Source organism: Oratosquilla oratoria, chromosome 16 (genome assembly GCF_046742065.1).
Source record: "Oratosquilla oratoria isolate Oo_2021 chromosome 16, ASM4674206v1, whole genome shotgun sequence".
Lineage (NCBI taxonomy): Eukaryota > Metazoa > Arthropoda > Malacostraca > Stomatopoda > Squillidae > Oratosquilla > Oratosquilla oratoria.
The window spans coordinates 59,535,669-59,550,662 of NC_134792.1; positions in this window are offsets into that span (position 1 = coordinate 59,535,669).

The following is a 14,994-nucleotide window of genomic DNA, read 5'->3' on the forward strand; positions in this document are numbered from 1 at the left end:
ACATTCTTTCGAATAATTCAGAATTGACACAATTTTAGACGAGGAAATATAGAGGATATATAAAATTATATTTTACCTAAAATATCTAAAATATACCGTAGATAAATCACAGAAGAGGGCCGGAAAATCTTATTGTAACATTACTCAAAAAGGTAAAATTTTAAGAAGAATCTTTTAGTTCTTCCACTTCAAGAAATCCTGGTAAGACTTCATGCCCTCAGGGAGTTCACCATTCATGTCATATTTAAGGGGAACCCCCACCCCCAGATTTAAGAAAAATTTGAAGAAAAAAAATAAAAAAAATTATTGCATAGATACATAGTAGGGATCTTGCTCTAGATGCTGGTAGAGTGTTTTTATCGTACCGCCATTTTAAATGGTTTAAAGGGGCTACCCTCCCTCCCCCCGGCAGCCACATGCTGCGCACGACCATTGTTTACATACGTTTTGAACATATTTTACTCTATATATTTTTTTTTTGCGTTTGATGCACTTATAAATTTTTCTCTTACGTCCGGCATGCACGTGAGTATGTGGTGTGAGGAAGTTCAGCCTGCACGACTGGCAGTGGCCTGAGCCTTACAAAGTAAAGGACATGTACACGCTAGCTTGCCGCGTTCACTAATTTGCCGTGTGAAATTCGCATCTATTTTTCAGTGAAGAGATATTTGAAGATATTAGCCATACCTAAGCTATCCAAACAAAAGACACACTTGCAGAAGATAAGAACGTCTACATTAGCAACTCAAGGGGAGAAAGAAAGAACCCCAGCATCAACTTTGTTATCACCACCTCCGCCACCACCACTAGTACTCCCTCCAGCAGCTCTCTCCCTGCCATCTACATCCACATCCTCAGCACCTGATCCTCTGTCCTCTACACCTATATCAGACACGTTTGTCTCTACGCAAACAACTGTTTGCTAACAAGTGGCTACAAGGATGCCTCCTTGTTGCAACACCTTGGGTTTAGAGTCTCAAACCTCACAGTGATGTCCCTGATGCAGCAAGAGCCTGTTCCAACACCAGAAAGGAAACCCAAGAAAAGAAAGAGAGCTGAATCCCAGCAATCAAACTACCTTGCTGGGTCATTCTAGACCAAGAACTCAAACTTTGCGACAAAGAGTGAGGTGGCGCCTTATGAGACCCTCACTTTGAGTGAATAATATCCTACACTGTAGGAGGGTACAAAGTGCCTGAGTTACTTGAAAGATGCAAAATCATCAAGAAAATACAATGGAACCTGTTTTCAATGGGTCTTTGGATGTCCAATGTAAAATTTAGTCAAACTAAGGAGAAAAAAAAAAAAAACTTTAACACTCGTTTCTGAAAAATGTAAGTTTTTGATACACAAAGTCTATCTCCTCCCTCAATTTTCAACCGATTTTTGCATATGAGGTCTCTATTAATAGCTAGATAAATAAAAAAAAATAAATAGAAAGTTTTTTTGCATATGTTAAATAGAATGTTTTTAATAACGTGTCAAAGTCAAAATTTTGCGTTTTTTCGATAATTTTGTCATATTTTTTTTCCTCGGCGTTAAACAAAGATATGAAAAAAACTTTCTATTTTGTTTTTTATATATGTAGAAGATTCTTTTGCTGTAAAATGGAAAACATCGAATAAAAATTGTAAGAGGAGATAGGATTTGAAAGAAGCCCAAAAATATGGTATTGTTTAGGTTTTTTATTAATAAATAAAAAACTACTGGTCAGATCTGAATAAAACTCAAGCTGTAAAGGTTTCCTCAGACCTAGATATCGCACAGAAAAAATCAGCAAGATCCTTCAGAAAAAAAATGGGTGGGGGGTCCCCTTAAGAACAGCATAATTAAAGAACTCCTCATTAAAAATTCCCCATGTAATAATACAGGATACCTCTTCAGCATTCCCCGCAATGCACAGAAAATTATTGTTTGGAATTCTGCTTTAAAAAGCGACATCATCAAATCTAATTTCATCAAAATACTTTTAATGATAGTCTTGAGTATGGGTTTGTATAAAGTAGAGAACTTCATTGTTAACAGAATAGTCAAACAACATCATGACGCTTCACCATAATTTCTTGTTGTGACCAAATGTCCCTTTCTGACTCTCGCGTCATTCCCTCTCTGACTCTCGTGCCGTTCACACCCTCCGCTCAGCGCTCCCTACGAGAAAGTAATACAACATGGCACATACCAGAAACAGCAACAGCTCCAAGAAACTTGAAGATATGGTGGAGAGTCTCGTGAAAGCAAGAGAAGAGGACAAACAGTTCCTGTTGCAAAAAAAAGGAAAGAAGACCAGCAGTTCCTAAGCAAGCTAAAAGCGATAGTCAAACAACAAAGGCAGGAGATACAAGATCTCAAATCGACTGTAGTTAATCTCCAAGCTAGAGTGGAAGACCTAGAGCAGTACACGAGGAGAGAAGATATCATCATCAGTGGTTTAAAGATTGTGAAAACGTATTCGGAAGCCGTGAAAGGTGATTCCGACTATAGTGTGGATAACAGAGGACAGAACATTGTAGAAACTCAAGATATCCATTCTCTAAGTAACAAGGGAATACAGATCAGAGACACAGAGATATCAGCTTGCCATACACTGGGAAAAAAGAAAACAGGACGGTACCCAAAATGTAATCGTGAGATTGGTATCAAGAAAGTCGAAGGTGAACGTGCTGGAAAACGCCAAGAAATTGAAGGGGACGGGCATCTACGTGAATGAACACCTGACGAAACGAAACGGAGAGATTGCCAAAACAACATGCGACATGAGGAAACAAGGGAAGATCATCTCGACATGGACAAGAGACTGCAAGGTGTATATCAAGTGCAAGGATGAAAAAGTACATCAAGTAAATAATCTTGAGCAATTAGTTGAATTTCAATAGTTTACATTCCTTAATCTTCTAACACAAACATAACCATGAACACTACAACTAACACAAAAACAAAAACAAACATAACAAAAAACTGTTCTTCATGCCATACCCTTATCCCTACCAATCACCTCAAATGTACATTATGCAAACATTTACATCATTTCATGTGTGCAAATATACCCGTAAATACTGCCAAAAATAACCCCAATATTTTCAAAAACTGGTTCTGCACAGACTGCTCAAAAACATTTCCCTACCATGCCATCTCAAACACAGAAATTATTTTTTTGTTTTCCGCGCCAAATCTCGCATCAAAAAACCTGGATGTATATACCGCCATTAAGAAGTATAAAGAAATAGACAAAATATCAGAAAAGGAATTTTCGATATTTAATCACAATAATACCCAAATTGACCCCGAATTATATTTCTACTCAAAACTAACAAAAGACAGCGATTACTATAGTGATACACAATTTGACACAGTATTTCGTGATATTGATGGTTTCACACTAATTCACATTAATGCAAGGAGCCTAAACGCTAATTATCAGAAAATTGACTGTTATCTCAAGTTACTCAATAAAAGCTTTGACGTTATAGTGATAAGCGAAACCCAGGATGTCTAGTAAACTTCCTACAAGTCTATACTCCCTACAGTGTTAATAGACAAATCCAAAAAGGCGGCGGAGTCTCTATCTTCATAAAAAAATTAATTTCATGCAAACTAATAAATTAATCCACTAATTCGCATGAAAACCTATTTGATTGCGTAGCTGTTGAGATTTTCAGTAAAACAAAAACAAAAAATGCCGTCATAACAAGTATTTACAGAAAGCCAGCACAAACATCAATGAGTTCACAAATATGCTTGAAGAAATCATAACTCCATTTAGAAATAAAAACCTATATCTGTGGTGACTTCAACATAGATTTACTTAAGTATGAGACTCACGAACAAATAAGACACTTTCCAGATATGATTTTCTCTTTAGGTATATATCCTTTGATAAATAAACCAACCCGAATAACAAATACAAGTGAAACAATGATAGATAACATTTTGACCAATATTGTGAACTCCGAGATTCATAGTGGTATCTTAATAAGTGACATAAGTGACCATCTACCGGTATTCACTATCAATCCAAAAGAAATGCACTGCATAACAAAACCCAGAATTGCACTAAAACGTAAAATAGACGAAAAAAGTATTGCAAAATTAAATCAATGCTTAAAAGAAGAAACCTGGGATCAGGTTTACGAGTCAGAAAATGCCAATCTATCATATAACGAATTTGTAAGCATTATCATGAGTAATGTAAACAAATGCTGCCCAGAGAGAGAAGTAGAAATAAAACCATATAACGTAAACTCAAAACCATGGTTTACAAACGGTCTTAAGAACGCGTGTCGAAAGAATAAACAACTTTACAAGAAATCTATTAAAAGCAAGTCCTTGACAGACGAAAACAAATACAAAGCGTACAAAAACAAACTTACAACAATTTTACGCAACTGCGAAAAAAATACTATGACAAACTACTTGAAAATTATAAAGGTAATATAAAAAAGACATGGAAAGTAATAAACAACTTAACTAGGCCCAAAAATAATAACACCGATGAATTCATAGACATTATTAAAAACGGAAAAACTAAAAAAGAAGTGGCAAACGAATTTAATGAATTTTTCTCCCATGTAGGACCTAACCTCGCGAAACAAATAAAGATAACACATCAAACTTATGAGACCTTTTTGAAACACCGAATAAATAACACTATGTTCTTAAAACCCGTCACGGAAAACGAACTTATGAACACAGTAAAATCAATACAGAACAAGAAATCACTTGATTGCACAGGAATCAATATGAACCTCGTAAAACAAATTATGCCTATCATCAAAAATAATTTTCTGACAATATGCAATAAATCATTTGAACAAGGAATATTTCCAGATGCAATGAAAATAGCAAAAGTAATACCGATATTCACAGAATACACAGAACAGGAGTTGGAGGAATATCAGTGTGGATTTAGGCGAAACAGATCAACTACGGATCATATTCACACAGTCCGCCAACTAATGGAGAAATATTACGAATATGATAAGACCCTATACCATCTATTTGTAGATTTCAAACAAGCATATGATAGTGTGCACAGACCATCAATGTGGCACATAATGGCAGAACTGAATATTCCAGCTAAATTGATATCCCTCATTAAAACGTGCTACATAGGAAGCAGATGTTCAGTAAGAGTTGGAAGGAAAGATACAGAAAGTTTCAATATACACAGTGGCCTTAGGCAGGGATGTGTGCTGTCTCCTTTGCTGTTTAATCTTGCACTGGAGAAAGCAGTCAGGCAGATTACCAACCATCCAGGTGGAGCTAAGTTATCCAATGGTCAGATAACCCACCTCGCTTATGCCGATGATGTGGATGTGGTGGCCGAGACTGTGGAGGAAATTAACGAGATCTTTACAGTATTCCAGAGAACAGCAGAACAGATAGGCCTAAAATGCAATGAGCAGAAAACGGAAATTATGAAACTAAGTAGAAATGGGATTTATACACCAGGAGAAGAGCAAGTTGGATCACTAAGGGTGAAGAAAGTGGATAAGTTCAAGTACCTGGGATCCATTGTCAGTGAGAGAAATGAATTGGACATGGAAATAAACGAACGAATAGCTGTAGGAAACAGATGTTACCATGCCCTGGCATCTGTAATGAAGAGTCGGACCATCAGCAGAAGAACTAAGTTAAGAGCATATAACATTGTAATAAAACCAACAGTCCTGTACGGATGTGAGACATGGACACTGACAAAAGAAAGGGAGAAGAGACTGGAAATTTTTGAAAACAATATCCTGAGAAGAATCCTCGGCCCAGTATATGATGAAGAAGAAGGGAAATGGAGACGAAGACATAACAGGGAAATTAGAGATCAGGCTCGGCAACCGTACATTCAGGATGAAATACGGGGAAGAAGAGCAAGGTGGGCTGGACACTGCGTACGAATAGAGGCAGACTACCAAAGAAGGTGATGGAAAGAAGAGTGGACGGCAGACGACCAGTAGGGAGACCCAGGTACAGATGGATGGATGGAGTAACGAAGGAGGTGGAGAGGGTGGCACCAAGAGAGGACTGGAAGGAGTTGGCAGAGGATAGAACCATCTGGAGAGGCACAGTGAAAGCGGTGAAGGGCCGTCCGGCCTGACAACCAACAGAAGACGAATACCGATATTCAAATCAGCCGACAAATCAAGCTATAATAACTATAGACCAATTTCGCTATTACCACAAAATTCTTGAGAAGTTATTCACAATTCGCCTTGACTCATTTCTAAAAAAAATTACGTCATTTACCATAGCCAATATGGATTTCAACGAAATCTTTCAACGTCAACAGCAGTAATGGAATTAATTGAAGAGATAACTAACAATATAGAACAAAAGAAAAAGACAGCCGGCATATTTATTGATCTAAAAAAGGCATTTGACACAGTAAATCATGAAATCCTAATTCGAAAGGCCGAATACTATGGGCTAAGAGGTAAGGTTAATGATTGGTTAAAAAGTTATCTAAAAAACAGGAAACAATATGTAGCCATTGAGGAAGAAAGATCACATATTCTACCAGTTACATGCGGAGTACCTCAAGGTTCAGTTCTAGGACCCAAACTATTCTTACTATACATTAATGACATTACAAATGTATCCAACCTTATGAAATTTATACTGTTCGCCGACGATACCACCATTCTATGCTCCGATATAAATTCCGACAAACTGATCAAGACAATTAATGAAGGATTATGTCAGCTATCTAACTGGTTTTCAGCCAATAAACTATCCTTAAATGTATCAAAAACTAACTACCTGCTTTTCTACAAAAATAATGAAAGCACTAAGCCGATCAAAATAAACAACGAAATTATTGAAAAAGCGTCCGTCAGTAAATTCCTATGCGTGTATTTAGACGATCAACTTAATTGGAAACATCATATAAATCATGTGATAAATAAGATGTCCAAGACTTTAGGAATAATGCATAAAATGAGAAATATCCTCAATAAAAATACAATACGTACCATTTACTGTAGTCTACTACTACCATACCTAAACTACTGTTCAGAAATTTGGGGTAATACTTATCAAACTAATCTTCAACGCATAATTACCTCACAAAAAAAGGCACTGCGTATAATCTGCAATGTAGGTCGTTTAGAACATACAAATAATTTATCTAAAAAACTAAATCTACTGAAATTCATGGACTTAATAAAGTACAAAACTGCCATTGTTATGCACCAAATCTACAATAAACAAATGAATCAAAATATATTGAAATTTTACTCAACTTACGAAACTCGCTATGCGACTAGGCATACAAACGACTTCTTTAAAACTCAATACAGAACAACCAAAAAAGGCCAATGCTTATCTATTATAGGTGTTAACACATGGAATAAACTTGAAAAGGAATTACCTAAGACAAAATGTTTATCAACATTCAAACGATATTTAAAAAAGTCATTAATCTATAAGTATTAGTATATTGAACATTTCAGGTCCATTTCATGATTGTATTCATGGAGAAACTGTCATGTACCGCCCAAGTCTGCCGCTCTTTTTTTGTTTTTTCTTGTTCCTGCAGGTGACGGTGACCCGGATCCGCGCAGTAAGCAATTATCGTCCCGTCAACAATCGACCTGACATCTCACCTCCCACCTGACCCCCACAAGATGCGTTGCTCGCACGTGACCCCGATTCCTACGTGAGGTCGGAGTTAACGGGCGTCGTGTCGCATCTCATTGCAAAAAAATATATAGATGTATATATGTATATGTATGTATGTGTGTATGTATGTATGTATGTGTGTGTGTGTATATATGTGTATGTATATATGTGTGTATATATGTATATATGTGTATATGTGTATATATGTGTATATATGTGTATATGTGTATGTATGTATCATACTAACATGTAACAAAAATAAATAAATAAAATAAAAATAATTCTTTCCTTAAAGGGAGAGCAATTCCCCATAAGCTTTGCTTCACGCTCTCCCTTTTCAACAAGCAATTTTGTAAAAATTTTGTATATATGTATGTATAAATTGTATTTTATTTTGTTGAATAAACCTTAACTAACTAACTAACTAACTAACTAATGTCTTATGGTGTGTTTGTCCACATAAATATCGGCCGTTTATAAATTTACTTATTTATTCATTCATTACTATTATTTATCACTATTTATGTATATGTATATATATATGTGTGTGTGTATCTTTATATGTATATTTGTTGATGTGACCATCTCTAGCTGCTTTCTTATTTCTGTATTTATGTTATGTTCTATGGTTTATTCTTTATACTCTGAAGATGTCTTAACAGACGAAAATGTTTAGTATTCCGTTCTTTCGATTTCCCTGTGGTTTCTGCAATGTACACACACGCACACACACACACACACACACACACACACACACACACACACACACACACACACACACACACACACACACACACACACATATATATATATATATATATATATATATATATATATATATATGTGTGTGTGTGTGTGTACATATATATATATATATATATATATATATATATGTAATGTATATATTATATATATATATGTAATGTATATATTATATATATATATATGTATATATATATATATATCTATATATGAATGGAAAAAAGAAAAAAACGGAAAACAAAACGAGAGAAAAGAAGTGAAAACCGAAATGTCGACATTTGCGCAGTCGTCACCTGTAGAGCCTCTCGCCTGATGCGAAATTCAAACAGGTCCTCGAGCTCCTCAAAGGGCCCCAGAGTCGTTGTTGCTCTTCTGGAATGCAGTTTACTAATGCCTCTACTCTATTCTCATGGACAACTTCTTGCCGCTTCCATGCGGAGTCACCTTGAATGGTGGTGGTGGTTGTGGTGGTGGTTGTGGTGGTGGTTGTGGTGGTGGTTGTGATTGTAAGAACTGCCAAGTAATCAACCTCTCCGATTCCGAAAAGGTGTGGGGATCAAGCGAAGGGAAGGGGGAGGAAGGGGGAGGGGGAAGGAAGAGAGGAGGAAGGGGGGTAGGAAGAGGGGAGGAACGGGGGAGGGGGAAGAAAGATGGGAGGAAGGGGAGGAGGAAGGAAGAGGAAAATGGGGAGGGGTACATAGACGGGGGAGGGAAGAAAGGGGGAGATGTATATGTGTGTTTGTGCGCGCGCGCGTGTGTGTGTGTGTGTGTGTGTGCGTGTGTGTGTGTGTGTGTGTGTGTGTGTGTGTGTGTGTGTGTGTGTGTGTGTGTGTGTGTGTGTGTGTGCGTGCGTGTATGTATGTGTATTTACCTAGTTGTATTCACCTAGTTGTATTATACGGTAAGGGAGCTATGCTCGTGGTAACCCGTCTTTGTATCTCTCAGCATAAATTTTTTTCTTAAAATCTTGAATAGTGTTTGCACACACTGTTTCTTTGACTAATTTGTTCCAAGTATCTATGACTCTGTGTGGGAAGCTATTTTTTCAGATCTCTTCTGTAATTATCTTTTTTTAATTTTCTTTTCGTGTCCTCTTGTTTTTCAATTGTCCCATTTCAATAAATCATTCTTATCTAAGATTTCCATGCCCTTCATAATTCTATAGATAGTTAGTGGGTCTCCTCTTTCTCTTCTTTGTTCCAGAGTTGGTAATTCTAATTTGGACAGTCTTTGTTCATATGTTATTTTGGAAAGAGTTGGCGCCAGTTTTGTTGTTGCTCTTTGTATTCTTTCTGATTTTTTTATATTCTTTTTGGTACTGGGTGTCCATAGGGTTGCTGTGTACTCGAGTTTTGGTCTTATTAGTGTAGTTAGAATTTTTTTTTTTATAATTTCCTTGTCCAAATAGGAAAAATGCCACTTTTATTGACCTTAATAAATTGTGGGTTTCTCCGACTATTTTATTAATATGCATATCCGGTGTCAAGTCTTTGCTGATCATCACTCCAAGGTCTTTTTCCGAGTTTACTTTTTTTATTTCTTCACCAATTTTATAATCTCTCGATATTCTGTTTTCACTTTTTCCAAATTCCATTTGATATTGAATTTTACTTCCCACTTTTGAGTTCATTTCCAGATCTCGTCCAAGTCTTGTTGTAATGAGTTGCAATCCTCCTCTATTTTTACTTTCTTTAGTATTTTTGCGTCGTCTGCAAAGAAATTCATTTAACACCCTACTCTTTCATCCATGTCATTTATGTATATGGTAAACATGATCGGGGCCAGTATTGATCCCTGCGGGACACCACTTTTCATTTCTTCCCAATTTGAGAATTTATCTCTAATTATTACTCTCATTTTCCTCCCAGTCAGGAAGTCTTTCATCCATTCCAATAATTTTCCTCTGATGCCACCTATTGATTCTATCTTCCTTGTTAGTTTATTGTGTGGTACCTTATCAAATGCTTTTTGTAGATCCAGAAAGGCACAGTCTGCCCAACCATCTCTCTCTTGTATTATGTCTATTTATCTTGAGTAGAAGCAGATCAAGTTTGTTGTACATGATCTTCCTTGTCTGAATCCAAATTTATTTGGATTCAGTATAGTTTTTTTTCTTCAAAATGTTTAACCCATCTATTTTTGACGACCTTTTCGCAAATTTTTGCTACTGTGCTTCTCAGGGAGACCGGTCTGTAATTTGATGAGTCTTCCTTGTTTCCTCCCTTATAAATCGGTACAATGTTTGCATTCTTCCAGTCTTGTGGCACTTTTCCTTCTTTAAGTGAGAATTTAATCATATTGTATATTTCATCTGTTAATTCCTCCATGCATTCTTTCAGTATCCAATTTGCAATTCCGTCTGGACCATGTGATTTTCTGACGTCAAGGATTTTGACTTGGTCGCTGATTTCCTTCTATGTTACAATTATTTCTTTCATTGGGGGCTATCTTTCTCTCTATTTCCTTACAGTTAGTTGAGTTTTCTATTGTGAATACTGAGTTGAAGTGTTGTTCATAATTTCAGCCATTTCCAGTTCTTCTGTATACAGTATTCATATTTAGCTTGGCGCAGCTTTTCTATTTCTTGTTTGTTCTTCAGTTTGCCATTTACATACCTGTAAAATAGTTTGGGTTCTTCCTTGCATTTTTCTTATTCTTTTTTCATAATTTCTCTTTTCATCTCTGCGTATTTTTATATAATAATTTCTTAGTTTGATGTACATTAGCCATTTGCTTGTTTTCTTATCTCATTTCCATTTCTTCCAAGCTTTGTCTCTTTTATCCTTAACCTCACTACATCTTTTGTTGTACCAGTTTTTTATGTATGTTCTTTCCATTTTTCTTTTTTGTGATACGTATTTATTCACTCCCTCATTATAAATTTCTTTTAGTATATCCCATTTCTCTTTCATCCCTGTTTCTTCATTTAGGAATTTTTCCCAGTTTGCATTACGAAAGAATTTTTTGAGTTTCTCAAAAAAAAAAAATTGTTGTACATTAGTCTTTCTATTCTATGTTTATCATTTCTGCTTTGATCCATTTCCTCTTTCAACTAAAATTTTATTAGTACATGGTCACTCTTTCCTATCGGAGATTTGTAATCAATTTCATTGACAATTTCAGGCTCTGTCGTAAGTATTAAATCCAGCCTTGATGGTTCTTCACTACCTCTGTATCTGGTAATTTCCTTTATCCACTGAGTCATTGTATATTCGATGGTCATGTCGAGCAGGACGTTGCCCTAGAGTTCCTCTCCGCCCTTCACTGTCATTTCCTCTCAACATATTTCTTTTGAATTAAAGTCACCCATAATTACTATATTTCCTTTGTCATTCAGTATATTAGTTACGTCATATTTTGTATCTTCTAATATTTTGGAATTATCACTTTCTGTCCAGGACTTTGTTTTGGGGGCACATACACCACTATAAATTTTATACTCTTCATATGTTTGCTTTCAACTTGTATCGTAATTGATTCTACATTATTTTTTCCTTCAGTTATCTTTGTTACATTTAAATCTTTATTAGTCAAAATTAATACTCCGCCACCCTGTTTATCCTTTCTATTTTTTGTCTAGCAGTTGTATAAACCTTGTCCCACAGTGTTGGGTGGTGGAGTACACTTTAATTTAGTTTCCACTATTCCCATTATGTCTAGTTTTTCTAAGGTCAGATAATCATTTAATTCATTCATTCTTGAAGTTATTCCATCTATATTGGTATAAGCTATTTTTAATTTCCTTTCTCCTCGTCTTTTTCTGTCTTAATTGTTTCCTTTTTCCTTATATACCATTTTCTCAGATTCAGGTCTACCACTCTCACAATAATCGTTTTGTTTTCAGTTTCATTTTTTTTTCATTCGCTTCGTTTCTAAGTTCTTTTTCTTTTTCTTCTTCCCTCGTTTCTTTTTTTTATCCATACATTCTAGAAATGTTCACTATTTGCTAATTTCATTGTTCTGGATAGTACTTCCTCGGCAATTGTTTGATATCTAAGCTTTATTTTCAGTAGCCTGTATTGTTTTCTTTTAGAGTACCTACCCATCCTATAGGTCTCCTCGATTTCCCTATCCAAACCTTGTCCTTCCGCTTGTAATTCTTTCAGAATTTCCTTAGCGATCTCTGTCTCCTCTTTTTCCCTCTGATATCTAGGTACATCATGCTTCCCTTTAATGCCATAGATTACAATGCATCTTTTCTTATCCAGTGTCCCTAACTAAGTTGCCCTTCTCTTTGATTACTTGGATCACCGTTTCCTTGGTATTTTCTTGGCCTGTTGCTCCATTATTTCTTTAAGAGATACTTTTTGACATTACTGTTCAACTTTCCACTGTTTCTTTATTTTCTGTAGGTCATTTTCTTTAATTTTTCCTCCACCTTTTCAGTCACTGCTTGCATTTGATCTTTTATCTCCTTTTTTAACACCACATTCCTATTTATATCTTCACTTTTAAACCTTCCATTTTCTCCCTTTAATTTATTTAATTCCTTTTTTTAAGACATCTATCTCCCGATTATTCTCCTCATTGGCTTTCCTTAGCATAGCTACTTCTTTGTACATTATTTTATACTCACTTTTGAGCTCTATTAAATCATCCAAAATGTCATTAATATCTCTATTTCTCATTATATTTCTATACCTGGGTGCTCTATCCATTTCTAATCCTCTATGCATAATATTTCCTTCCCTTTCAAACCCCGAAAAAAATTCTTTCAAACCTTTGGTATTCCCTTGGTGTTTGAGAAAGACACGTCTTCTTTCGAATGACACCAAGTGGAGCCCCTATTCTACTTTCTTCTAAGCATCTTTTTGTTGGTTCTTTGTCTCTCGGAGTTTTTTTGCTTCCTTCCATCTTTTTTTTTTTTATCAAAAAAGAACAATGAAAAATAATTAAAAAAGGTAAAATGGAGATACAAAGACGTTTTCATTTTGGTCCCAACGAGTTTTCACTTCACCGTATCTATGTAAACAACCAGGTTCGCTTTCAAATTCGTTCGTTCGTGAATCGTTAACTAGCGGCTCAGAGCGTTCGTTCCGGTACGTCCATCTTCGACCGTGTCCACTGAACATGTGTGTGTGTGTATGTGTGTGTGTGTGTGTGTGTGTGTGTGTGTGTGTGTGTGTGTGTGTGTGTGTGTGTGTGCGTGTGTGTGTGTGTGTGTGTGTGTGTGTGTGTATTTACCTAGTTGTATTTACCTAGTTGTATTTTACGGGAAGGGGAGCTATGCTCGTGGGATCCCGTCTTCATATCTCATTTTATCTAAACTATTTTTAAATTCATGTATTGTTTTTGCACACACCACTTTCTCATCTAACTTGTTCCAACTGTCTATTACTCTGTGAGGAAAGCTGTTCTTTTTCAAATCTCTTCTATAGCTGTCTTTTTTTATTTTCTTTCCGTGTCCTCTAGTATTTCTGTCATCCCATTTTATCAGATTCTCTCTGTCAGTAATTTCTATGCCTTTCATGATTCTGTAAATAGCTATCAAATCTCCTCTCTCTCTTCTTTGCTCTAGTGTCTGTAGTTCAAGTTTTTCTAGTCTCCCTTCATATGATAGTTTTGAGAGTGTTGGTGCCAATTTTGTAATTGCTCTTTGTATTCTTTCAAGTTTTTTTAATACATTTTTTTGTACTTGGTGACCATATCGTTGCTGCATATTCCAATCTTGGTCTTATCAGGGTGATTAGGATTTTCTTCACCATTTCTTTATCCAGGTATGTAAATGCAACTTTGATTGTTCTTATTAGATTATAAGTTTCTCCAAAAATCTTATTTATATGTTTCTCAGGTGACATATTATTCATAACAATGACTCCCAGGTCCTTCTCATTTTCTACTTTTTTTATTCCTTCTTCTCCCAATTTATATGCTCCTGTTATTCTGTTTTTGCTTTTTCCAAATTCCATTATACTACACTTTTTTGTATTGAACTCCATCTCCCACTTCCTACTCCATTCTTGTACTTTATTTAGATCTCTCTGTAGTGATTCACAATCTTCTTCAGTTTTCACTCTTTTCAGTAGTTTTGCATCATCTGCAAAGAAGCTCATATAGCTTTCAATTCCTTCATCCATATCATTAATATATATAGCAAACATTATTGGGGCCAGAACTGTTCCCTGCGGAACACCGCTTATTACTTCATCCCATTTTGAGTGCTGGTTTCTTATCACTACTCTCATTTTTCTTTCTTGCAAAAAGTCCTCCATCCAATTTAGTAGTTTGCCCTGTATTCCTCCTTCAGTTTCTAATTTCTTAAGCTACTTCTTATGTGGTACTTTGTCAAAAGCTTTCTTTAGATCTAAAAATGCACAGTCCGCCCATCCATCTCTTTCTTGTATTATATCTATTAGCCTTGAATAGAAACATATTAAATTGGTGACGCATGATCGTCCTTGTCTGAATCCAAATTGCCTTGGATTTAACACTTTGTTTTTTTCTAAATATTTTACCCATCTACTTTTGATAATTCTTTCACAATTTTTTGCTATTGTACTTGTTAGAGAGACTGGTCTCTAGTTGGTAGGTTCTTCTTTATTTCCTCCTTTATATATAGGTACTATATTTGCTTTTTTCCAATCTTCTGGAACTTTTCCTTCTTTCAAGGAACTATCTAGT